This window comes from Sphaerodactylus townsendi, linkage group LG03 (genome assembly GCF_021028975.2).
Source record: "Sphaerodactylus townsendi isolate TG3544 linkage group LG03, MPM_Stown_v2.3, whole genome shotgun sequence".
Taxonomy (NCBI): Eukaryota; Metazoa; Chordata; class Lepidosauria; order Squamata; family Sphaerodactylidae; genus Sphaerodactylus; species Sphaerodactylus townsendi.
In genome coordinates, this window is record NC_059427.1 from 159,945,255 (window position 1) to 159,971,482 (window position 26,228).

Below are 26,228 nucleotides of genomic sequence, written 5' to 3' on the forward strand. Positions count from 1 at the left end.
AGCCTGTAGAGGCTGATATTAAGGGACAAGGAAGTTAGCCCTGAAATTCAGCTTGGACCAACACCCAGCCGACTCCTCAGCAAAGACAAAGACCCCTTTGGTTTTGCAAATTAAATCTGATGACAGCACCCAGAGGTCCCAGCCGTTGGAGAACATGTTGGGACCACCATTGGACAGTTTGAACTCTCTTTTGTTGCAGGACTAAGGCGCGGGAGCCTCAGGTCATAACAGAAGGAAACAGCCATCTGATAACGTAGATAACTGGGTGAGGTAACGAGCCCACCCAGATTCTCTGAATGAACCTTTTCCGCTCTCCTTTCAGCACCATTGTGAAGTCTCGCGGGAAGACGCTTGACAGCGGGATTTCATGATCCCATTCACAAAAGTTGTAATTGTATCTCCCTTTTGTATTGACGTTTCTTTATTGGTGTTTGGTAAGGGACTTCCCCCTTACCTACCCCCTTTACGTGCCCCTTTGCCTCTTTGATGTATGTGTATAAAAGTTCTTGCGCTTGGCTACAAGAGTGCAATTCTCCTGCCCGAGCTGCCACCACCGCTTCCAAATAAAATACTTTGCCTTGAAGAAACACTGACTTCCTGCGCCTCAATACGTTGCTGAGCTGAAATCACTTATTGTTACCCGAGAAACAGCGGTAACAGAGGGAGGCTTATCTGGTGAACCAGATTATTTTGTGCACTCCAACACAGCTGGGTGACCTTGGGCAAGTCCAGTGGTGGGATTCAGCCTATTCACACCAGTTTTGTAGAACCGGTAGCTAATTTTTTGTCTAGTTCAGAGAACAGGTTGTAATGCACCACTAAGTCCTTTTGGAAATTATTTGAAACCCACCACTGGGCAAGTCATAGCTCTTTGGAGCTCTCTCAGCCCCACCCACCTCACAGGGTGTTTGTTGTGGGGGGCGGGGGAAGGGAAAGGAGATTGTAAGCCCCTTTGAGTCTCTTAACAGGAGAGAAAGGGGGGGATATAAATCCAAACTCTTCTTCCTCTCCCCTCATGGGCTGCAGGCAAACATGAACATCACACAAAATAAATCCATATCAATGACTAAAACAATTCTAAAAATCTGCAGTCCATACAATACCAGTATAATTAGTCGATGAGGACAAAATTTAACTAAATTCATTAGATGGCAACCAAATTTGATTGTAACATTGAGTTTGGGCACAGACAGTCTAATCAAAACCAGTAACAACTATCGATATACCACCAAACAAGAGAGTTACAATAAGATGAAATACAGTGGAACCTCAGTTTTCATTGGTAATCCGTCTGAAAAGAATCGATGAAAACTGAAACTGATGAAAACTTAGGCAAACTTTTCCATAGGAATCAATGTAAATCCAATTAATCCATTCTAGGCGCTCCAAAAAACATACCAAAACCACATTTTTTGGTGAATAAACACAGTGTTTAATGCTGAAAACAGTGTCCCTTTCCCCACTTACCGATTGTTGCGCGCTACTCACGCTGAATGATGCGAAGTTCTTAGCGGCACTCCCCTACTCTACAGGGATAGCAACAACGCATACGCCTCGGAATTTCAGCCGCTTTGGCGCTTATACCAGCTGCAGTCATTTCTGGCACTGTTTGGAACAGTGCCTTTTGAATGACCCCGCACGGAGCGTGCGACAGTGAGGAAGCCCGGGTGGTTACCCCGGGTTTCCATTTTTCACGGCCGCTTGATGATGTGGATTCTCTCGTCTAATCAGCATGGTATTGCGTTCAGCGACAGCGTGGGGATTTTTTGTAAAATTTACTAACTGGATCGGTCTCTTTCGAATTAATTTGTGGACACAAGATGTCGACAAGATGTGTCCACAAATAGTCGTGGATTCGTCCAGTTGAAAAATTTTTTAAAATCCCGCCGCATCGTGAACGCCCTGCCATGCCCTGATTGGACGGGAGGGTCCACGTCATCAGGGGGTGGGGAAATCGCAAACGCAGCAGCCAATCAGGACACCCCCTGAACGGATCGTGGGGAGTCCTGCCTGGCTGCTGCGCGGCTGCCAGTGCTCATTTAGGAAGGGGCGGAAGCTGCAGTGGGGAATATGACCCCGCCTGAAAAGGTCCCACAGCAGACGAAACCGGTAAGTCTCCACATTATTTTTAGAGTGGGGAAACGCCCAGTAACAAACAATAACACTAGGACCTGCTTCAGAGCCAGTGGACCAATGTCGCGCCAGAAAGCTGTCCAAAGATGTCTGTTTCTGACGCCTCTTTAAGATTTGTCTGAAATGGGGCAAGATATTGTCATTAAACAAGTTGCAGACACGGCCTGCGACAGCTTTGCCCGGGTGATTTTTCTCCACAAACCCCTGCACCTGACTGCAAATTGATGAAAACCGAGGCAAATCGATGAAAACCGAGACAAATTTTTCACTGAAAGAAATCGATGAAAACCAAAACCGATGAAAACCGAAGGCAATGAAAACCGAGGTTCCACTGTAAGTTAAAATAAATTAAAACAAAGTAAAGTGGAAGTCTCTCTCCACCCCAAACCCAGCCCTCCAGAGTCCACCTACAAAATCTCCTGGAATTTCCCAACCTGGAACTGGCAACTCTAAAAGCTGCTCCAAAAAGGGACCCTCCCTTTAGTGAACCCTAATTCTGGCCAATGGGGCATAGGATCAAGCTACGAATTTCACTTGGTTTTTAAATATTCTACAAGATTACGTAAAAATCCGTGGCAACACACCTCCTGTGGTTTTTTTCAGATTGAACCATAGAACACAAGAGAATGTTCAATATTCCAAAAAACTGAGGAAGGGGAATAGTCTGATAATGTCCCCTGTATGTCTCCAAATGTTAGAAATGTTTTCCCCCAAGGAAGAAAACCAAGATTACTAGTTCCGTAGCAGATCAGTTGCTTCTACAAAGTGAATGGGAGACACACATTCCAGGACACGAGAACAAAATTTTCCGCAATTGTTTATCACCTACAGCCAGGACTGGAGATTAGATACAGGGACAGGGAGAAAAGATTTGCTCTCTCTCAACCCCAAGCGCAGCTTTATAAACTTCTGTCATGTCCTCTCATAGAAATCGTTTCTTTCAATTGCAGGACCCAGCCATTTGTCATACAGAAAATTCCCCAAACCCTCAAACCTGTTTGCAGTGGTGGGATCCAAAAATTTTAATAACAGGTTCCGATGGTGGTGGGATTCAAACAGTGGCGCCGCCGCACACACGCACCTCCAGTCCCTATTGGGCAGGGAGGTTGCTTTTGTAACCCCTTCTCGGCACTCAGAAAAATTAGTAACCAGTTCTAGAGAAGTGGTGAGAACTGGTTGGATCCCACCTCTGCCTGTTTGGTTTCCCCAGCTCTGCAGCCTTTTGTTTGAGGAGGAGGAGGAGGAGGAGGAGGAGGAGGAGGAGGAGGAGGAGGAGGAGGAGGAGGAGGAGAAGAAGAGGAAGAGGAAGAAGAAGAAGAAGAAGAAGAAGAAGAAGAAGAAGAAGAAGAAGAAGAAGAAGAAGAAGAAGAAGAAGAGGAGGAGGAGGAGGAGGAGGAGGAGGAGGAGGAGGAGGAGGAGGAGGAGGAGGAGGAGGAGGAGGAGGAGGAGAAGAAGAAGAAGAAGAAGAAGAAGAAGAAGAAGAAGAAGAAGAAGAAGAAGAAGAAGAAGAAGAAGAAGAAGAAGAAGAAGAGGAGGAGGAGGAGGAGGAGGAGGAGGAGTTTGGATTTATATCCCCCCTTTCTCTCCTGCAGGAGACTCAAAAGGGTTTACAATCCCCTTGCCCTTCTCCCCTCACAACAAACACCCTGTGAGGTAGGTGGGGCTGAGAGAGCTCCGAGAAGCTGTGACTAGCCCAAGGTCACCCAGCTGGCATGTGTGGGAGTGCATAGGCTAATCTGAATTCCCCAGATAAGCCTCCACAGCTCAGGCGGCAGAGCTGGGAATCAAAGCCGGTTCCTCCAGATTAGATACATGAGCTCTTAACCTCCTACGCCACTGCTGAAGCAACCAGTCCTCCAAATGAGCCCTCTACACGAGGGCTTGATAATACTGGTAGCTTTTGGGTGCTGTGTGGTTTCTGGGCTGTATGGCCGTGTTCTAGCAGCATTCTCTCCTGACGTTTCGCCTGCATCTGTGGCTGGCATCTTCAGAGGACTGGTAGCTTTATTTCCAGCCCTTTTTTGCTGCTGTCACACACCAAGGTGACATTTTTTTTGTTCCGGCGTACATCCTCTTATGGTTACTGATGATGAATTTCATTTGCCGTGTTGCCGACCATTCACCCGACTTAGAGAGATCCTTTTAGAGCTGAACCTGTTCCCCATTCAACCGATTCCCGATTCTTGCCATTTAACCCATTGTTAATCCATGAGAGAAGAGAAGGAGGAGGAGTAGTTTGGATTTATACCCCACCTTTATCTCCTGTAAGGAGACTCAAGAGGCGTATCTAGGAAAACTGGAGCCCGGAGGCAAAACCTAAGTTTGGTGCCCCCCCACCCCCGTATGGGCGGCCACCCTCCCCCACCATGACCAAACAATTAATTTTTGCACCAGCTCACAAAACACCTCCCACCCCCAGCAAAACATACACGGCTCTCTGCCCACCAATTCTCTTTCCTAATTTTGTCCTCACACCAACCCTATAAGAAAGGCTGTTAGCCTGAGAAACAGCTCCAAGTCAGTGCAGGTGGGTTTTAAGCATGTAAATTTCTCACAAATTGCCCCCAGCAAAACATTTACCAAACAAACATCAGCATCATCTCTCACAAAACACCTCCAGTGGAATCCACCCCCAAATAGCATCACTTTCAATGGTGTTTAAACTAGGGAGCTCAGATTCTCCTTTTAAATCCACCTTAAAGGGAGAATCTGGTGTCCCCAGTTAAAACAACATTGAAAGTGATGCTGTTTTGGGGTGAATTATCCCCCACCCTGAAACAGCGTCACTTGCAATGTTTAAACTGGGGGGCTCAGATTCTCCCTTTAAGTCCATGTTAAAGGGGTGGATTTAAAAAGAGAATCTGTGGAAATTTGGAGGGTGCCTGCTGTCAGGAGTGCAATTGTTAAGGTAGAAGCACCAAAATTTCAGGGTATCTTTAGAAGACTCTCCTGATGATACCACCCAGGTTTGGTGAAGTTTGGTTCAGGGGGTCCAAAGTTATGGACCCTCAAAGGTGTACCCCATCTCCCATTAGTTCCTACTGGAAACAATGGGGGATGGGGGCACCCTCTTTGTGAGTCCATAACTTTGGATTCCCTTAACCAAACCTCACCAACCCTGGGTGGTATTATCAGGAGAGCCTCCTGAAAAATCCCTGAAATTTTGGTGCTGCTAGCCTAAAAACTGCGCCCCCGGCAGGCCAAAAACTAAAACACACACACACAAAATTTTGGCTCCTCCCCCACATGACCAAATGTCAGGCGCCCTGGGACATTTGACTCCCCATGTTCCCATTGCAGATACGCCTTACAAGTCCCTTTCCCTTCCTCTTCCCACAGCAGACACCTTGTGAGGTAGGTGGGGCTGATAGAGTTCTGCGAGAACTGTGACTAGCCCAAGGTCATCCAGCAGGAATTTAGGAGTTTAGAAATACATCTTGTCTTCTTATCACATGACTGATGAGGTACTTTGTGAGGTACCTTGTCTTTTGAAAGTCCGACTACGTAATGGCTACATGATCGCTGTTGTCCGCTTGATCAAATAGCTCCAAGAGGTTGGTAAGGCAGGCCTTCCCTTTGCTGAAACCATGCTGGTTTTCCCTCAGCAGGCTTTGTTCCTCGATGCACTTAATAATTGTAACTTTAATAACAGTTTCTGGTTATTTACTTGCAAGTTAGACTAACTGGCCTGTAATTTCCTAATCCATCTCTAAACCACTTTTTAAAAACTGATGTGATATTTACCACTTTCCAGTTTTCTGGCATGGAAGCCATTTTTAGCAACAAGTTACATATTCTGGTCTGTTCATCACCAGTTTCACATCTGAGTTTCTTAAGAACAGTCAATGATATGAGGCCTACTAGTTTTTTAAATATTCCTAGTAGTCCCAGGACTCCATCTTTTTTCACCTCAATTCCTCTCAGTTCTTCAGATACCCTTTGCAAAAACAGTAGCTCCAGCATGGGTATATACCCCACATTTTCCAGAGTGAAAACAAACCTAAAGAATTCACTGGCCAATTACCCACTTCTGGGGTTTTCCAACCTTGCCCCACTCCAGTAAAGTAGTGCCAGAAGTGCTCTCACTTTCCCCGGGTAAAGCGAGAAGCATGCTGAGGGTAAGAGGAAGCACATCGGGACAAGATATCTTGCCCTGACATGTCTCCTCTCTTGGCACGCCACAAACAGGAAGCACACCAGGTCAAGATTTCTTGCCCCAGTTCCTGTCCCACCGTAAGCTTTTGCGCCAGTAAGTAATTGGCCATGGGCGAAGGGAACATGTTCAGGGCAAAGTTGTGCTCACCAGCAAATTTGCCCACTCTGGTGGCAAAACAAAATTAAAATCATGCTAGAAGTGGCCTTACTTGCCACGGAGAGAATGAAAAGCAAAAGCGGGGCTTGAAGAAACGTGTCTGTACAAGAAATGCAACAGACCTTTACCACCATCACACTGTGACGGACCTTCATCACCACCATGCAGCAAATACGCTGTGCATAATCAGCCAAGGGCTGTCAGTGGGTAGCTCTTAGAATTGCCTCCCCATATCCCCCCACCCCAACTCCACTCCCTGTTAGGTTTCCAACCTGAGGGGTGCTACTAAATAACTTATAGGCTTTCCTCTCTAGAGCAGGAAAGTTGGTGGTGGGTTTTTTTTAAAAGAGGGGGAGGTTCAAAACACCAGCCACTGATTTTCACCCTCACTTGCAGGGGACATGCAGATGGCTTGAAGGAGTTCTGTGTATTTCTCCCCATGGGTTGGAGGGTGCAGTACTGAGATCACGACACCCGTGGGGCATCAGAAACCCAAACCTACTCTGGAGTGCAGTGGCGTACCGCTAATGGGGACATGGGGTATCCCATGTCCCCGGGTGCTGCCAAGCCCCACCCCCGGCCTCCCTGCAGGGTGGCTCTTGCCCCCCCAGGCCCTGGAGAGGGTAGGAGCTGACCTGCAGAAAGACTGGGGGGTGGGCCTTGGCCAGCCCAGCAGCCCAGGAGCCAGCCTGCCACCTGGGTGCCTGTCCGAGCCGCACCCGAGCTCCGCTCTCCCTGGCCTCCCTGCTGACTCCCATAAGTGGGATGGGGGGGCAGGGAGCTGGGCAGGGGGGTGACACAAGGAGGCAGTCATGCCCCCAGGCGCCATTTAGGCCCAATACGCCACTGCTGGAGGGTCCCTTACAGTGTCTCACTGGACTTGGTTCTGAAAGAGAGTTTCCTCTTGGCAACACCCCCTCCAACTACATTTGTAAAAGGCAGAACCCATCCCTGAACATCTGCCCGGCAGCTGCTTGCTTACAAGTGACATGCTGCAGAGTATACATACTTGACACCCTCCAGCCACCGAGGGAGCGTGCCAGTCTCTGTGCAGCTGGTCCAGACAGACTCAGAGGACCCGCACAGGTGGTACAGGACATGTAGCTCCAAGCTAGTCACTTTTGTTTGGCAAAGAACTGCCCCATTTTGAATTCGACCCATAGCTGAGCCTTCAGCACCTCCTGGACTGGCAGACATGAGAACCTCTGCCATGAGGAAAGCCCTCCCAGTCAGTAACTGCAGATCGAGCATAAAAGAGGGTCAGTTTTTCCCTGGTCACTTGGCAGCCCTGCTCCTTGACGGTGCCCCAAATTCTGTCTGCTGTCTGGATTCGGTGAACTGAACATACAGAATATAAATTTTCAAAGTGTACCTCAAATTGTGAGTAAAACTCACAACAAGGCTCTGAAGGGAGAAATAGGGTCGCTTGATATGCAGGGAGCAGTGGCGTATTTGCCTAGGGACAGGGGGTACCCTCTGTCCCCGGTGCCATTGATCTGGTCACGTGGGGGCGCAAAATCGGCCCCCCACGTGACCAGGAAGTCCTGCTGCCTTGTCATTTTCTGGTGCCCTCAGCCCCACCCATGTTGTCATCGACATGGGCGGGGCCAAGGAAGCCAGAGGACCCCCTAAGCCCCCGCAGCCAGCAGTCTCTTCTGCTCTCCCCTCTGGGACTGGAAACAACTGGAAGGCTCCATGCTGGGGCCTTCGCTTTTATAAGCTCGGGGGGTAGGGAGCCTTCCAATTGCTTCTGTCCTCCCCAGAGGGGAAGGCAGAAGGGACTGCCAGCTGCCGGCTCGGAGCCAGCAGCCATGAGAGGGTGGGGCCTTGGGGGCCGGGAAGGACCTGCCTCAGGCATAGCAGGGGGGCGCCCAGAGAACTGATGTCTCTGGGTGCCGTTTCCCCCCAGTACACCTCTGGCAGAGAGCACACGATTAGAGCTGCCAACTCCTCTCTGACAATTGGCAGGTGATAAGGGGTGTAGGGTTGACCGTGTCAGGTTGAGAAACTCCTGGAGATTTGGGAATGGAGTCTTGAGAGTACTGAGACCTCACTGTGGTAGAATCCATCCTCCAAAGCTTCTGTTTCCTTCGGGAGAACTGATCTCTGCAGTCTAGAGAAGAGCTGTAACTCTAAGGCAGGGGTCTTCAAACTATGGCCCTCCAGATGTTCATAGACTACAATTCCCATGAGCCCTACCACTTGGCCATGCTGGCAGGGGTTGATGGGAATTGTAGTCCATGAACATCTGGAGGGCCATAGTTTGAAGACCCCTGCTCTAAGGGATCCCCAGGGTTGCTATGCCGAAGCCGGCAATGGCAAACCACCTCTGAATGTCTCTGGTCTTGACCTGGATGGCCCAGGCTAGCCCGATCTTGTCTGACCTTGGAAGCTAACCAAGGCTGCCCTTGGTTAGTCCTTGGATGGGAGACTCCCAAGGAAGTCTAGGGTGGCTACACAGAATCCAGCAATGCCAAACCACTTCTGTTTGCTCCTGGAACGTTTAAGCTGGGAGAGTCCCAGGAGGCCTAGTCCAAACTTGCCCCACCCAATAACTGGTCCCATTGATAAGCTGCTCTCACTGCTAGTCAGTTTCTCCAGAAATCTACCCTCCAGTCACTTAAGCCCATTAGATCTCACCTTGCCATCTTGAAAAGCTGAGAATGAAAGTGTGGCCTCTCCCATTCAGAGAGCCAGTGTGGTGTAGTGGTTAGGAGCAGGTGGATTCAAATCTGGAGAACCGGGTTTGATTCCCCGCTCCTCCACTTGGGTGGCAGAGGCTTATCTGGTGAACCAGATGTGTTTCCGCACTCCTAAATTCCTGCGGGGTGACCTTGGGCTAGTCACAGTTCTCTGTCAGAACGCTCTCAGCCCCACCTACCTCACAAGGTGCCTGTTGTGGAGAGAGGAAGGGAAAGGAGTGTGTAAGCCTCCTTGAGCCTTCTTACAGGAGAGAAAGGTGGGGTATACATCCAAATCCTCCTCCTCCTCCTCCTCCTCCTCCTCCTCCTCCTCCTCTTCTTCGTCTTCGTCTTCAGTTTACCGTACTTCTCCCCACCTTCAGACACAGAAAGCACAGAAAGCTCCAGTGGGTAATCAGCCATGGGCGGAGGGAACAATAGTCCTTTGAGTTTTTGAAGAACACTTCCAGGTATCTCGTCCAGGGTGAACACACCCAGTGCCCTCAACTGGGGGCTAGTGCACATGTTCCAAAGGCCACGTATTCCCCACAAGGACTTTCAGCAGGTGCGTTCTAAGAATTCCTTGCTGGGCACATAATTGGCTGGTGCTTGTGGGCCAGATTTCAGTTGGGAAAGCAACGTGGCGCGGGAAGGCAAACACTCCTTGAATGGCAGAAGTCAGAGCGCAGGGGCGGGCATCACATGGTTAATTTAGATGGTTGTTGCTGATTTTTGTTATCTTTTTAACAGGGGCACAAAAGGGGTTACACAAAGCGAGTCAGTCTGATCGACCAAATGGGACATTCAGTTACTGATGCATTAGAATTTTAGAAGCCCGGAACCACCACAAAGAACTGAAGCCCAGCAGGGATATTCACACGACACATTAAGAAGAAGAGTTTGGATTTATATCCCCCCTTTCTCTCCTGCAGGAGACTCAAAGGGGCTGAAAATCTCCTTGCCCTTCCCCCCTCACAACAAACACCCTGTGAGGTGGGTGGGGCTGAGAGAGCTCCGAGAAGCTGTGACTAGCCCAAAGTCACCCAGCTGGCGTGTGTGGGAGTGCACAGGCTAATCTGAATTCCCCAGATAAGCCTCCACAGCTCAGGCGGCAGAGCTGGGAATCAAACCCGGTTCCTCCAGATTAGATGCATGAGCTCTTAACCTCCCTACGCCACTGCTGCTCCCCAGAGGGGATTAAGCGATACAGAAATGACAGGATCCTACTTATTTGTTGCTGATATTATTATTGACCACTGGATGTGGGGGCAGGTTTTAGGGGGAAATACCTTGAACTGTGGCACGTGGGTTGCCAGCCACCAGGCACTGCTTCCAGCCCAATCAGGGCAGGGCCACCCATTATGTCGTGTGGGGGGGCGCAAAATAAGGAGCAGCCAGGCTGGGAGCTTGCCGTGGACCCGCCAGGCACCCCTTGACCGGGGACAGCAGGGTCCTGGTCTGGCTACTCCTCCTCCGGGACAGCAAAATCACGCCCCCCACAGGATCTAAAGGAGCTGCCACCAGGCTGCCCAGGACTGCCGCCACCCACCAGCAGTGGCGTAGGAGGTTAAGAGCCTATGTATCTAATCTGGAGGAACCGGGTTTGATTCCCAGCTCTGCCGCCTGAGCTGTGGAGGCTTATCTGGGGAATTCAGATTAGCCTGTGCACTCCCACACACGGCAGCTGGGTGACCTTGGGCTAGTCACAGCTTCTCGGAGCTCTCAGCCCCACCTACCTCACAGGGTGTTTGTTGTGAGGGGGGAAGGGCAAGGAGATTGTAAGCCCCCTTGAGTCTCCTGCAGGAGAGAAAGGGGGGATATAAATCCAAACTCCAACTCCTCCTCCTACTCCTCCTACTCCTCCTCCTCTTCCTCCTCCTCCTCCTCCTCCTCCTCCTCCTCCTCTTCTTCTTCTTCTTCTTCTTCTTCTTCTTCTTCTTCTTCTCCTCCTCCTCTTCTTCTTCTTCTTCTTCTTCTTCTTCTTCTTCTTCTTCTTCTTCTTCACCAGCTGAGGTAAGTGGAGGGGGGGGCGAGAGGCGCTTGAGCAGTTGTTGTCCTGGGCACCATTTTCTCTGGGTACGGTTATTGGGGGCTATGTCCCGGTCAGCCGAAGTTGTCCCACCTGCCAGGCCAGGGAGACCAGGCCCCTCCGCACAGAGGTAGGATCCAGCAGGTTCTCACAGGTTCCTGAGAGTAGCTTACTAATTATTTGTGTGTGCCGAGAGGGGGTGACTAATTGGTGATTTTGCCACTTGATTTTTGCCTTAGTTACGCCCCTCCTCTCAGCAGCAGCGCGCAGAACTTGAAGCAGTCTAGCAGGAGGTGCACCGGCATGCGTGGCATTCGTTTCCCGCCCAAGGACTGGCGCAGCGGCTGCGTCCTTGCCACAGCCCCGCCTAGGAATGTCCCGCCCCCGGAATGCCCGGCCACACCCCCATCGTGCCCCGCCCAGCCCCATTGGTGCTACGCCACAGTTTGAATCCCACCATCATGGGAACCTGTTACTGAAATTTTCGGATCCTACCACTGCCTCTGCAGCTCCTTGAGGCGTGCTCTAGCTTGGCTTGGCCGTGCTGCACCCACCCCCCGCCCCAGCCCCAGGAGACCTTGGATTCAGCCAGCTTCCTGCTTTTCCAGCCAACTTGGTTAAACCAGGCCTAAACTCAGGACTGTTCACTGTTCCTATTCCAAATGCAAGGACAGAGCACATTCTTTGTATGCTGGCCCCAGATTTAGCTCTGGCTGAAATCCAGTAAAGGGCCCTTGGACGGAAGAGCATCCTCCTCTGGGGAAGAGCATCCTCCTCTGCCGGAACCCCCAACTCTTGGAATGAATGGGAGCTGAGCAAGTTGGACCCACAGCCTGATCCAGTCTGCCTCATAAATACATCGATTGCAGCCTACAGGAGGCTGGGGGTCATTAGGAAAGGAATTGAGAATAAAACTGCAAAGATTGTCATGCCCTTATATAAAGCCGTGGTGCGACCGCACTTGGAGTACTGTGTCCAGTTCTGGTTGCCACATCTCAAAAAGGATATCGAAGAGATGGAAAAGGTGCAGAGAAGGGCAACGAGGATGATTGAGGGACTGGAGCACCTTCCCTATGAGGAGAGGCTGCAGCGTTTGGGACTCTTTAGTTTGGAGAGAAGATGTCTGAGGGGGGATATGATTGAAGTCTATAAAATTATGCATGGGGTAGAAAATGTTGACAGAGAGAAATTTTTCTCTCTTTCTCACAATACTAGAACCAGAGGGCATACATTGAAAATGCTGGGGGGAAGAATTAGGACTAATAAAAGGAAACACTTCTTCACGCAACGTGTGATTGGTGTTTGGAATATGCTGCCACAGGAGGTGGTGGGGCTTGGACAGATTTATGGAGGAGAAGTCGATCTATGGCTACCAATCTTGATCCTCTTTGATCTGAGATTGCAAATGCCTTAACAGTCCAGGTGATCGGGAGCAACAGCCGCAGAAGGCCATTGCTTTCACCTCCTGCATGTGAGCTCCCAAAGGCACCTGGTGGGCCACTGCGAGTAGCAGAGTCCTGGACTAGATGGACTCTGGTCTGATCCAGCTGGCTTGTTCTTATGTTCTTAGTGGCACAGCTGAAAAAAACAAAGGCTACAAAGGTTGTCTTGATTTGCATAGCTCTGGCTCAAGAAAGCGGCGCCTCAGCATCAGGCAGTGATTGTAAGGGTGGGGGTTAGTGCGATCCCCCGCCCGACTCGTCCTTGGCTGGGGGGGGGGGGTGGGGGGGGGGGGGGGTGGGGGGGGGGGGGGGTGGGGGGGGGGGGGGGTGGGGGGGGGGGGGGGTGGGGGGGGGGGGGGGTGGGGGGGGGGGGGGGTGGGGGGGGGGGGGGGTGGGGGGGGGGGGGGGTGGGGGGGGGGGGGGGTGGGGGGGGGGGGGGGTGGGGGGGGGGGGGGGTGGGGGGGGGGGGGGGTGGGGGGGGGGGGGGGTGGGGGGGGGGGGGGGTGGGGGGGGGGGGGGGTGGGGGGGGGGGGGGGTGGGGGGGGGGGGGGGTGGGGGGGGGGGGGGGTGGGGGGGGGGGGGGGTGGGGGGGGGGGGGGGTGGGGGGGGGGGGGGGTGGGGGGGGGGGGGGGTGGGGGGGGGGGGGGGTGGGGGGGGGGGGGGGTGGGGGGGGGGGGGGGTGGGGGGGGGGGGGGGTGGGGGGGGGGGGGGGTGGGGGGGGGGGGGGGTGGGGGGGGGGGGGGGTGGGGGGGGGGGGGGGTGGGGGGGGGGGGGGGTGGGGGGGGGGGGGGGTGGGGGGGGGGGGGGGTGGGGGGGGGGGGGGGTGGGGGGGGGGGGGGGTGGGGGGGGGGGGGGGTGGGGGGGGGGGGGGGTGGGGGGGGGGGGGGGTGGGGGGGGGGGGGGGTGGGGGGGGGGGGGGGTGGGGGGGGGGGGGGGTGGGGGGGGGGGGGGGTGGGGGGGGGGGGGGGTGGGGGGGGGGGGGGGTGGGGGGGGGGGGGGGTGGGGGGGGGGGGGGGTGGGGGGGGGGGGGGGTGGGGGGGGGGGGGGGTGGGGGGGGGGGGGGGTGGGGGGGGGGGGGGGTGGGGGGGGGGGGGGGTGGGGGGGGGGGGGGGTGGGGGGGGGGGGGGGTGGGGGGGGGGGGGGGTGGGGGGGGGGGGGGGTGGGGGGGGGGGGGGGTGGGGGGGGGGGGGGGTGGGGGGGGGGGGGGGTGGGGGGGGGGGGGGGTGGGGGGGGGGGGGGGTGGGGGGGGGGGGGGGTGGGGGGGGGGGGGGGTGGGGGGGGGGGGGGGTGGGGGGGGGGGGGGGTGGGGGGGGGGGGGGGTGGGGGGGGGGGGGGGTGGGGGGGGGGGGGGGTGGGGGGGGGGGGGGGTGGGGGGGGGGGGGGGTGGGGGGGGGGGGGGGTGGGGGGGGGGGGGGGTGGGGGGGGGGGGGGGTGGGGGGGGGGGGGGGTGGGGGGGGGGGGGGGTGGGGGGGGGGGGGGGTGGGGGGGGGGGGGGGTGGGGGGGGGGGGGGGTGGGGGGGGGGGGGGGTGGGGGGGGGGGGGGGTGGGGGGGGGGGGGGGTGGGGGGGGGGGGGGGTGGGGGGGGGGGGGGGTGGGGGGGGGGGGGGGTGGGGGGGGGGGGGGGTGGGGGGGGGGGGGGGTGGGGGGGGGGGGGGGTGGGGGGGGGGGGGGGTGGGGGGGGGGGGGGGTGGGGGGGGGGGGGGGTGGGGGGGGGGGGGGGTGGGGGGGGGGGGGGGTGGGGGGGGGGGGGGGTGGGGGGGGGGGGGGGTGGGGGGGGGGGGGGGTGGGGGGGGGGGGGGGTGGGGGGGGGGGGGGGTGGGGGGGGGGGGGGGTGGGGGGGGGGGGGGGTGGGGGGGGGGGGGGGTGGGGGGGGGGGGGGGTGGGGGGGGGGGGGGGTGGGGGGGGGGGGGGGTGGGGGGGGGGGGGGGTGGGGGGGGGGGGGGGTGGGGGGGGGGGGGGGTGGGGGGGGGGGGGGGTGGGGGGGGGGGGGGGTGGGGGGGGGGGGGGGTGGGGGGGGGGGGGGGTGGGGGGGGGGGGGGGTGGGGGGGGGGGGGGGTGGGGGGGGGGGGGGGTGGGGGGGGGGGGGGGTGGGGGGGGGGGGGGGTGGGGGGGGGGGGGGGTGGGGGGGGGGGGGGGTGGGGGGGGGGGGGGGTGGGGGGGGGGGGGGGTGGGGGGGGGGGGGGGTGGGGGGGGGGGGGGGTGGGGGGGGGGGGGGGTGGGGGGGGGGGGGGGTGGGGGGGGGGGGGGGTGGGGGGGGGGGGGGGTGGGGGGGGGGGGGGGTGGGGGGGGGGGGGGGTGGGGGGGGGGGGGGGTGGGGGGGGGGGGGGGTGGGGGGGGGGGGGGGTGGGGGGGGGGGGGGGTGGGGGGGGGGGGGGGTGGGGGGGGGGGGGGGTGGGGGGGGGGGGGGGTGGGGGGGGGGGGGGGTGGGGGGGGGGGGGGGTGGGGGGGGGGGGGGGTGGGGGGGGGGGGGGGTGGGGGGGGGGGGGGGTGGGGGGGGGGGGGGGTGGGGGGGGGGGGGGGTGGGGGGGGGGGGGGGTGGGGGGGGGGGGGGGTGGGGGGGGGGGGGGGTGGGGGGGGGGGGGGGTGGGGGGGGGGGGGGGTGGGGGGGGGGGGGGGTGGGGGGGGGGGGGGGTGGGGGGGGGGGGGGGTGGGGGGGGGGGGGGGTGGGGGGGGGGGGGGGTGGGGGGGGGGGGGGGTGGGGGGGGGGGGGGGTGGGGGGGGGGGGGGGTGGGGGGGGGGGGGGGTGGGGGGGGGGGGGGGTGGGGGGGGGGGGGGGTGGGGGGGGGGGGGGGTGGGGGGGGGGGGGGGTGGGGGGGGGGGGGGGTGGGGGGGGGGGGGGGTGGGGGGGGGGGGGGGTGGGGGGGGGGGGGGGTGGGGGGGGGGGGGGGTGGGGGGGGGGGGGGGTGGGGGGGGGGGGGGGTGGGGGGGGGGGGGGGTGGGGGGGGGGGGGGGTGGGGGGGGGGGGGGGTGGGGGGGGGGGGGGGTGGGGGGGGGGGGGGGTGGGGGGGGGGGGGGGTGGGGGGGGGGGGGGGTGGGGGGGGGGGGGGGTGGGGGGGGGGGGGGGTGGGGGGGGGGGGGGGTGGGGGGGGGGGGGGGTGGGGGGGGGGGGGGGTGGGGGGGGGGGGGGGTGGGGGGGGGGGGGGGTGGGGGGGGGGGGGGGTGGGGGGGGGGGGGGGTGGGGGGGGGGGGGGGTGGGGGGGGGGGGGGGTGGGGGGGGGGGGGGGTGGGGGGGGGGGGGGGTGGGGGGGGGGGGGGGTGGGGGGGGGGGGGGGTGGGGGGGGGGGGGGGTGGGGGGGGGGGGGGGTGGGGGGGGGGGGGGGTGGGGGGGGGGGGGGGTGGGGGGGGGGGGGGGTGGGGGGGGGGGGGGGTGGGGGGGGGGGGGGGTGGGGGGGGGGGGGGGTGGGGGGGGGGGGGGGTGGGGGGGGGGGGGGGTGGGGGGGGGGGGGGGTGGGGGGGGGGGGGGGTGGGGGGGGGGGGGGGTGGGGGGGGGGGGGGGTGGGGGGGGGGGGGGGTGGGGGGGGGGGGGGGTGGGGGGGGGGGGGGGTGGGGGGGGGGGGGGGTGGGGGGGGGGGGGGGTGGGGGGGGGGGGGGGTGGGGGGGGGGGGGGGTGGGGGGGGGGGGGGGTGGGGGGGGGGGGGGGTGGGGGGGGGGGGGGGTGGGGGGGGGGGGGGGTGGGGGGGGGGGGGGGTGGGGGGGGGGGGGGGTGGGGGGGGGGGGGGGTGGGGGGGGGGGGGGGTGGGGGGGGGGGGGGGTGGGGGGGGGGGGGGGTGGGGGGGGGGGGGGGTGGGGGGGGGGGGGGGTGGGGGGGGGGGGGGGTGGGGGGGGGGGGGGGTGGGGGGGGGGGGGGGTGGGGGGGGGGGGGGGTGGGGGGGGGGGGGGGTGGGGGGGGGGGGGGGTGGGGGGGGGGGGGGGTGGGGGGGGGGGGGGGTGGGGGGGGGGGGGGGTGGGGGGGGGGGGGGGTGGGGGGGGGGGGGGGTGGGGGGGGGGGGGGGTGGGGGGGGGGGGGGGTGGGGGGGGGGGGGGGTGGGGGGGGGGGGGGGTGGGGGGGGGGGGGGGTGGGGGGGGGGGGGGGTGGGGGGGGGGGGGGGTGGGGGGGGGGGGGGGTGGGGGGGGGGGGGGGTGGGGGGGGGGGGGGGTGGGGGGGGGGGGGGGTGGGGGGGGGGGGGGGTGGGGGGGGGGGGGGGTGGGGGGGGGGGGGGGTGGGGGGGGGGGGGGGTGGGGGGGGGGGGGGGTGGGGGGGGGGGGGGGTGGGGGGGGGGGGGGGTGGGGGGGGGGGGGGGTGGGGGGGGGGGGGGGTGGGGGGGGGGGGGGGTGGGGGGGGGGGGGGGTGGGGGGGGGGGGGGGTGGGGGGGGGGGGGGGTGGGGGGGGGGGGGGGTGGGGGGGGGGGGGGGTGGGGGGGGGGGGGGGTGGGGGGGGGGGGGGGTGGGGGGGGGGGGGGGTGGGGGGGGGGGGGGGTGGGGGGGGGGGGGGGTGGGGGGGGGGGGGGGTGGGGGGGGGGGGGGGTGGGGGGGGGGGGGGGTGGGGGGGGGGGGGGGTGGGGGGGGGGGGGGGTGGGGGGGGGGGGGGGTGGGGGGGGGGGGGGGTGGGGGGGGGGGGGGGTGGGGGGGGGGGGGGGTGGGGGGGGGGGGGGGTGGGGGGGGGGGGGGGTGGGGGGGGGGGGGGGTGGGGGGGGGGGGGGGTGGGGGGGGGGGGGGGTGGGGGGGGGGGGGGGTGGGGGGGGGGGGGGGTGGGGGGGGGGGGGGGTGGGGGGGGGGGGGGGTGGGGGGGGGGGGGGGTGGGGGGGGGGGGGGGTGGGGGGGGGGGGGGGTGGGGGGGGGGGGGGGTGGGGGGGGGGGGGGGTGGGGGGGGGGGGGGGTGGGGGGGGGGGGGGGTGGGGGGGGGGGGGGGTGGGGGGGGGGGGGGGTGGGGGGGGGGGGGGGTGGGGGGGGGGGGGGGTGGGGGGGGGGGGGGGTGGGGGGGGGGGGGGGTGGGGGGGGGGGGGGGTGGGGGGGGGGGGGGGTGGGGGGGGGGGGGGGTGGGGGGGGGGGGGGGTGGGGGGGGGGGGGGGTGGGGGGGGGGGGGGGTGGGGGGGGGGGGGGGTGGGGGGGGGGGGGGGTGGGGGGGGGGGGGGGTGGGGGGGGGGGGGGGTGGGGGGGGGGGGGGGTGGGGGGGGGGGGGGGTGGGGGGGGGGGGGGGTGGGGGGGGGGGGGGGTGGGGGGGGGGGGGGGTGGGGGGGGGGGGGGGTGGGGGGGGGGGGGGGTGGGGGGGGGGGGGGGTGGGGGGGGGGGGGGGTGGGGGGGGGGGGGGGTGGGGGGGGGGGGGGGTGGGGGGGGGGGGGGGTGGGGGGGGGGGGGGGTGGGGGGGGGGGGGGGTGGGGGGGGGGGGGGGTGGGGGGGGGGGGGGGTGGGGGGGGGGGGGGGTGGGGGGGGGGGGGGGTGGGGGGGGGGGGGGGTGGGGGGGGGGGGGGGTGGGGGGGGGGGGGGGTGGGGGGGGGGGGGGGTGGGGGGGGGGGGGGGTGGGGGGGGGGGGGGGTGGGGGGGGGGGGGGGTGGGGGGGGGGGGGGGTGGGGGGGGGGGGGGGTGGGGGGGGGGGGGGGTGGGGGGGGGGGGGGGTGGGGGGGGGGGGGGGTGGGGGGGGGGGGGGGTGGGGGGGGGGGGGGGTGGGGGGGGGGGGGGGTGGGGGGGGGGGGGGGTGGGGGGGGGGGGGGGTGGGGGGGGGGGGGGGTGGGGGGGGGGGGGGGTGGGGGGGGGGGGGGGTGGGGGGGGGGGGGGGTGGGGGGGGGGGGGGGTGGGGGGGGGGGGGGGTGGGGGGGGGGGGGGGTGGGGGGGGGGGGGGGTGGGGGGGGGGGGGGGTGGGGGGGGGGGGGGGTGGGGGGGGGGGGGGGTGGGGGGGGGGGGGGGTGGGGGGGGGGGGGGGTGGGGGGGGGGGGGGGTGGGGGGGGGGGGGGGTGGGGGGGGGGGGGGGTGGGGGGGGGGGGGGGTGGGGGGGGGGGGGGGTGGGGGGGGGGGGGGGTGGGGGGGGGGGGGGGTGGGGGGGGGGGGGGGTGGGGGGGGGGGGGGGTGGGGGGGGGGGGGGGTGGGGGGGGGGGGGGGTGGGGGGGGGGGGGGGTGGGGGGGGGGGGGGGTGGGGGGGGGGGGGGGTGGGGGGGGGGGGGGGTGGGGGGGGGGGGGGGTGGGGGGGGGGGGGGGTGGGGGGGGGGGGGGGTGGGGGGGGGGGGGGGTGGGGGGGGGGGGGGGTGGGGGGGGGGGGGGGTGGGGGGGGGGGGGGGTGGGGGGGGGGGGGGGTGGGGGGGGGGGGGGGTGGGGGGGGGGGGGGGTGGGGGGGGGGGGGGGTGGGGGGGGGGGGGGGTGGGGGGGGGGGGGGGTGGGGGGGGGGGGGGGTGGGGGGGGGGGGGGGTGGGGGGGGGGGGGGGTGGGGGGGGGGGGGGGTGGGGGGGGGGGGGGGTGGGGGGGGGGGGGGGTGGGGGGGGGGGGGGGTGGGGGGGGGGGGGGGTGGGGGGGGGGGGGGGTGGGGGGGGGGGGGGGTGGGGGGGGGGGGGGGTGGGGGGGGGGGGGGGTGGGGGGGGGGGGGGGTGGGGGGGGGGGGGGGTGGGGGGGGGGGGGGGTGGGGGGGGGGGGGGGTGGGGGGGGGGGGGGGTGGGGGGGGGGGGGGGTGGGGGGGGGGGGGGGTGGGGGGGGGGGGGGGTGGGGGGGGGGGGGGGTGGGGGGGGGGGGGGGTGGGGGGGGGGGGGGGTGGGGGGGGGGGGGGGTGGGGGGGGGGGGGGGTGGGGGGGGGGGGGGGTGGGGGGGGGGGGGGGTGGGGGGGGGGGGGGGTGGGGGGGGGGGGGGGTGGGGGGGGGGGGGGGTGGGGGGGGGGGGGGGTGGGGGGGGGGGGGGGTGGGGGGGGGGGGGGGTGGGGGGGGGGGGGGGTGGGGGGGGGGGGGGGTGGGGGGGGGGGGGGGTGGGGGGGGGGGGGGGTGGGGGGGGGGGGGGGTGGGGGGGGGGGGGGGTGGGGGGGGGGGGGGGTGGGGGGGGGGGGGGGTGGGGGGGGGGGGGGGTGGGGGGGGGGGGGGGTGGGGGGGGGGGGGGGTGGGGGGGGGGGGGGGTGGGGGGGGGGGGGGGTGGGGGGGGGGGGGGGTGGGGGGGGGGGGGGGTGGGGGGGGGGGGGGGTGGGGGGGGGGGGGGGTGGGGGGGGGGGGGGGTGGGGGGGGGGGGGGGTGGGGGGGGGGGGGGGTGGGGGGGGGGGGGGGTGGGGGGGGGGGGGGGTGGGGGGGGGGGGGGGTGGGGGGGGGGGGGGGTGGGGGGGGGGGGGGGTGGGGGGGGGGGGGGGTGGGGGGGGGGGGGGGTGGGGGGGGGGGGGGGTGGGGGGGGGGGGGGGTGGGGGGGGGGGGGGGTGGGGGGGGGGGGGGGTGGGGGGGGGGGGGGGTGGGGGGGGGGGGGGGTGGGGGGGGGGGGGGGTGGGGGGGGGGGGGGGTGGGGGGGGGGGGGGGTGGGGGGGGGGGGGGGTGGGGGGGGGGGGGGGTGGGGGGGGGGGGGGGTGGGGGGGGGGGGGGGTGGGGGGGGGGGGGGGTGGGGGGGGGGGGGGGTGGGGGGGGGGGGGGGTGGGGGGGGGGGGGGGTGGGGGGGGGGGGGGGTGGGGGGGGGGGGGGGTGGGGGGGGGGGGGGGTGGGGGGGGGGGGGGGTGGGGGGGGGGGGGGGTGGGGGGGGGGGGGGGTGGGGGGGGGGGGGGGTGGGGGGGGGGGGGGGTGGGGGGGGGGGGGGGTGGGGGGGGGGGGGGGTGGGGGGGGGGGGGGGTGGGGGGGGGGGGGGGTGGGGGGGGGGGGGGGTGGGGGGGGGGGGGGGTGGGGGGGGGGGGGGGTGGGGGGGGGGGGGGGTGGGGGGGGGGGGGGGTGGGGGGGGGGGGGGGTGGGGGGGGGGGGGGGTGGGGGGGGGGGGGGGTGGGGGGGGGGGGGGGTGGGGGGGGGGGGGGGTGGGGGGGGGGGGGGGTGGGGGGGGGGGGGGGTGGGGGGGGGGGGGGGTGGGGGGGGGGGGGGGTGGGGGGGGGGGGGGGTGGGGGGGGGGGGGGGTGGGGGGGGGGGGGGGTGGGGGGGGGGGGGGGTGGGGGGGGGGGGGGGTGGGGGGGGGGGGGGGTGGGGGGGGGGGGGGGTGGGGGGGGGGGGGGGTGGGGGGGGGGGGGGGTGGGGGGGGGGGGGGGTGGGGGGGGGGGGGGGTGGGGGGGGGGGGGGGTGGGGGGGGGGGGGGGTGGGGGGGGGGGGGGGTGGGGGGGGGGGGGGGTGGGGGGGGGGGGGGGTGGGGGGGGGGGGGGGTGGGGGGGGGGGGGGGTGGGGGGGGGGGGGGGTGGGGGGGGGGGGGGGTGGGGGGGGGGGGGGGTGGGGGGGGGGGGGGGTGGGGGGGGGGGGGGGTGGGGGGGGGGGGGGGTGGGGGGGGGGGGGGGTGGGGGGGGGGGGGGGTGGGGGGGGGGGGGGGTGGGGGGGGGGGGGGGTGGGGGGGGGGGGGGGTGGGGGGGGGGGGGGGTGGGGGGGGGGGGGGGTGGGGGGGGGGGGGGGTGGGGGGGGGGGGGGGTGGGGGGGGGGGGGGGTGGGGGGGGGGGGGGGTGGGGGGGGGGGGGGGTGGGGGGGGGGGGGGGTGGGGGGGGGGGGGGGTGGGGGGGGGGGGGGGTGGGGGGGGGGGGGGGTGGGGGGGGGGGGGGGTGGGGGGGGGGGGGGGTGGGGGGGGGGGGGGGTGGGGGGGGGGGGGGGTGGGGGGGGGGGGGGGTGGGGGGGGGGGGGGGTGGGGGGGGGGGGGGGTGGGGGGGGGGGGGGGTGGGGGGGGGGGGGGGTGGGGGGGGGGGGGGGTGGGGGGGGGGGGGGGTGGGGGGGGGGGGGGGTGGGGGGGGGGGGGGGTGGGGGGGGGGGGGGGTGGGGGGGGGGGGGGGTGGGGGGGGGGGGGGGTGGGGGGGGGGGGGGGTGGGGGGGGGGGGGGGTGGGGGGGGGGGGGGGTGGGGGGGGGGGGGGGTGGGGGGGGGGGGGGGTGGGGGGGGGGGGGGGTGGGGGGGGGGGGGGGTGGGGGGGGGGGGGGGTGGGGGGGGGGGGGGGTGGGGGGGGGGGGGGGTGGGGGGGGGGGGGGGTGGGGGGGGGGGGGGGTGGGGGGGGGGGGGGGTGGGGGGGGGGGGGGGTGGGGGGGGGGGGGGGTGGGGGGGGGGGGGGGTGGGGGGGGGGGGGGGTGGGGGGGGGGGGGGGTGGGGGGGGGGGGGGGTGGGGGGGGGGGGGGGTGGGGGGGGGGGGGGGTGGGGGGGGGGGGGGGTGGGGGGGGGGGGGGGTGGGGGGGGGGGGGGGTGGGGGGGGGGGGGGGTGGGGGGGGGGGGGGGTGGGGGGGGGGGGGGGTGGGGGGGGGGGGGGGTGGGGGGGGGGGGGGGTGGGGGGGGGGGGGGGTGGGGGGGGGGGGGGGTGGGGGGGGGGGGGGGTGGGGGGGGGGGGGGGTGGGGGGGGGGGGGGGTGGGGGGGGGGGGGGGTGGGGGGGGGGGGGGGTGGGGGGGGGGGGGGGTGGGGGGGGGGGGGGGTGGGGGGGGGGGGGGGTGGGGGGGGGGGGGGGTGGGGGGGGGGGGGGGTGGGGGGGGGGGGGGGTGGGGGGGGGGGGGGGTGGGGGGGGGGGGGGGTGGGGGGGGGGGGGGGTGGGGGGGGGGGGGGGTGGGGGGGGGGGGGGGTGGGGGGGGGGGGGGGTGGGGGGGGGGGGGGGTGGGGGGGGGGGGGGGTGGGGGGGGGGGGGGGTGGGGGGGGGGGGGGGTGGGGGGGGGGGGGGGTGGGGGGGGGGGGGGGTGGGGGGGGGGGGGGGTGGGGGGGGGGGGGGGTGGGGGGGGGGGGGGGTGGGGGGGGGGGGGGGTGGGGGGGGGGGGGGGTGGGGGGGGGGGGGGGTGGGGGGGGGGGGGGGTGGGGGGGGGGGGGGGTGGGGGGGGGGGGGGGTGGGGGGGGGGGGGGGTGGGGGGGGGGGGGGGTGGGGGGGGGGGGGGGTGGGGGGGGGGGGGGGTGGGGGGGGGGGGGGGTGGGGGGGGGGGGGGGTGGGGGGGGGGGGGGGTGGGGGGGGGGGGGGGTGGGGGGGGGGGGGGGTGGGGGGGGGGGGGGGTGGGGGGGGGGGGGGGTGGGGGGGGGGGGGGGTGGGGGGGGGGGGGGGTGGGGGGGGGGGGGGGTGGGGGGGGGGGGGGGTGGGGGGGGGGGGGGGTGGGGGGGGGGGGGGGTGGGGGGGGGGGGGGGTGGGGGGGGGGGGGGGTGGGGGGGGGGGGGGGTGGGGGGGGGGGGGGGTGGGGGGGGGGGGGGGTGGGGGGGGGGGGGGGTGGGGGGGGGGGGGGGTGGGGGGGGGGGGGGGTGGGGGGGGGGGGGGGTGGGGGGGGGGGGGGGTGGGGGGGGGGGGGGGTGGGGGGGGGGGGGGGTGGGGGGGGGGGGGGGTGGGGGGGGGGGGGGGTGGGGGGGGGGGGGGGTGGGGGGGGGGGGGGGTGGGGGGGGGGGGGGGTGGGGGGGGGGGGGGGTGGGGGGGGGGGGGGGTGGGGGGGGGGGGGGGTGGGGGGGGGGGGGGGTGGGGGGGGGGGGGGGTGGGGGGGGGGGGGGGTGGGGGGGGGGGGGGGTGGGGGGGGGGGGGGGTGGGGGGGGGGGGGGGTGGGGGGGGGGGGGGGTGGGGGGGGGGGGGGGTGGGGGGGGGGGGGGGTGGGGGGGGGGGGGGGTGGGGGGGGGGGGGGGTGGGGGGGGGGGGGGGTGGGGGGGGGGGGGGGTGGGGGGGGGGGGGGGTGGGGGGGGGGGGGGGTGGGGGGGGGGGGGGGTGGGGGGGGGGGGGGGTGGGGGGGGGGGGGGGTGGGGGGGGGGGGGGGTGGGGGGGGGGGGGGGTGGGGGGGGGGGGGGGTGGGGGGGGGGGGGGGTGGGGGGGGGGGGGGGTGGGGGGGGGGGGGGGTGGGGGGGGGGGGGGGTGGGGGGGGGGGGGGGTGGGGGGGGGGGGGGGTGGGGGGGGGGGGGGGTGGGGGGGGGGGGGGGTGGGGGGGGGGGGGGGTGGGGGGGGGGGGGGGTGGGGGGGGGGGGGGGTGGGGGGGGGGGGGGGTGGGGGGGGGGGGGGGTGGGGGGGGGGGGGGGTGGGGGGGGGGGGGGGTGGGGGGGGGGGGGGGTGGGGGGGGGGGGGGGTGGGGGGGGGGGGGGGTGGGGGGGGGGGGGGGTGGGGGGGGGGGGGGGTGGGGGGGGGGGGGGGTGGGGGGGGGGGGGGGTGGGGGGGGGGGGGGGTGGGGGGGGGGGGGGGTGGGGGGGGGGGGGGGTGGGGGGGGGGGGGGGTGGGGGGGGGGGGGGGTGGGGGGGGGGGGGGGTGGGGGGGGGGGGGGGTGGGGGGGGGGGGGGGTGGGGGGGGGGGGGGGTGGGGGGGGGGGGGGGTGGGGGGGGGGGGGGGTGGGGGGGGGGGGGGGTGGGGGGGGGGGGGGGTGGGGGGGGGGGGGGGTGGGGGGGGGGGGGGGTGGGGGGGGGGGGGGGTGGGGGGGGGGGGGGGTGGGGGGGGGGGGGGGTGGGGGGGGGGGGGGGTGGGGGGGGGGGGGGGTGGGGGGGGGGGGGGGTGGGGGGGGGGGGGGGTGGGGGGGGGGGGGGGTGGGGGGGGGGGGGGGTGGGGGGGGGGGGGGGTGGGGGGGGGGGGGGGTGGGGGGGGGGGGGGGTGGGGGGGGGGGGGGGTGGGGGGGGGGGGGGGTGGGGGGGGGGGGGGGTGGGGGGGGGGGGGGGTGGGGGGGGGGGGGGGTGGGGGGGGGGGGGGGTGGGGGGGGGGGGGGGTGGGGGGGGGGGGGGGTGGGGGGGGGGGGGGGTGGGGGGGGGGGGGGGTGGGGGGGGGGGGGGGTGGGGGGGGGGGGGGGTGGGGGGGGGGGGGGGTGGGGGGGGGGGGGGGTGGGGGGGGGGGGGGGTGGGGGGGGGGGGGGGTGGGGGGGGGGGGGGGTGGGGGGGGGGGGGGGTGGGGGGGGGGGGGGGTGGGGGGGGGGGGGGGTGGGGGGGGGGGGGGGTGGGGGGGGGGGGGGGTGGGGGGGGGGGGGGGTGGGGGGGGGGGGGGGTGGGGGGGGGGGGGGGTGGGGGGGGGGGGGGGTGGGGGGGGGGGGGGGTGGGGGGGGGGGGGGGTGGGGGGGGGGGGGGGTGGGGGGGGGGGGGGGTGGGGGGGGGGGGGGGTGGGGGGGGGGGGGGGTGGGGGGGGGGGGGGGTGGGGGGGGGGGGGGGTGGGGGGGGGGGGGGGTGGGGGGGGGGGGGGGTGGGGGGGGGGGGGGGTGGGGGGGGGGGGGGGTGGGGGGGGGGGGGGGTGGGGGGGGGGGGGGGTGGGGGGGGGGGGGGGTGGGGGGGGGGGGGGGTGGGGGGGGGGGGGGGTGGGGGGGGGGGGGGGTGGGGGGGGGGGGGGGTGGGGGGGGGGGGGGGTGGGGGGGGGGGGGGGTGGGGGGGGGGGGGGGTGGGGGGGGGGGGGGGTGGGGGGGGGGGGGGGTGGGGGGGGGGGGGGGTGGGGGGGGGGGGGGGTGGGGGGGGGGGGGGGTGGGGGGGGGGGGGGGTGGGGGGGGGGGGGGGTGGGGGGGGGGGGGGGTGGGGGGGGGGGGGGGTGGGGGGGGGGGGGGGTGGGGGGGGGGGGGGGTGGGGGGGGGGGGGGGTGGGGGGGGGGGGGGGTGGGGGGGGGGGGGGGTGGGGGGGGGGGGGGGTGGGGGGGGGGGGGGGTGGGGGGGGGGGGGGGTGGGGGGGGGGGGGGGTGGGGGGGGGGGGGGGTGGGGGGGGGGGGGGGTGGGGGGGGGGGGGGGTGGGGGGGGGGGGGGGTGGGGGGGGGGGGGGGTGGGGGGGGGGGGGGGTGGGGGGGGGGGGGGGTGGGGGGGGGGGGGGGTGGGGGGGGGGGGGGGTGGGGGGGGGGGGGGGTGGGGGGGGGGGGGGGTGGGGGGGGGGGGGGGTGGGGGGGGGGGGGGGTGGGGGGGGGGGGGGGTGGGGGGGGGGGGGGGTGGGGGGGGGGGGGGGTGGGGGGGGGGGGGGGTGGGGGGGGGGGGGGGTGGGGGGGGGGGGGGGTGGGGGGGGGGGGGGGTGGGGGGGGGGGGGGGTGGGGGGGGGGGGGGGTGGGGGGGGGGGGGGGTGGGGGGGGGGGGGGGTGGGGGGGGGGGGGGGTGGGGGGGGGGGGGGGTGGGGGGGGGGGGGGGTGGGGGGGGGGGGGGGTGGGGGGGGGGGGGGGTGGGGGGGGGGGGGGGTGGGGGGGGGGGGGGGTGGGGGGGGGGGGGGGTGGGGGGGGGGGGGGGTGGGGGGGGGGGGGGGTGGGGGGGGGGGGGGGTGGGGGGGGGGGGGGGTGGGGGGGGGGGGGGGTGGGGGGGGGGGGGGGTGGGGGGGGGGGGGGGTGGGGGGGGGGGGGGGTGGGGGGGGGGGGGGGTGGGGGGGGGGGGGGGTGGGGGGGGGGGGGGGTGGGGGGGGGGGGGGGTGGGGGGGGGGGGGGGTGGGGGGGGGGGGGGGTGGGGGGGGGGGGGGGTGGGGGGGGGGGGGGGTGGGGGGGGGGGGGGGTGGGGGGGGGGGGGGGTGGGGGGGGGGGGGGGTGGGGGGGGGGGGGGGTGGGGGGGGGGGGGGGTGGGGGGGGGGGGGGGTGGGGGGGGGGGGGGGTGGGGGGGGGGGGGGGTGGGGGGGGGGGGGGGTGGGGGGGGGGGGGGGTGGGGGGGGGGGGGGGTGGGGGGGGGGGGGGGTGGGGGG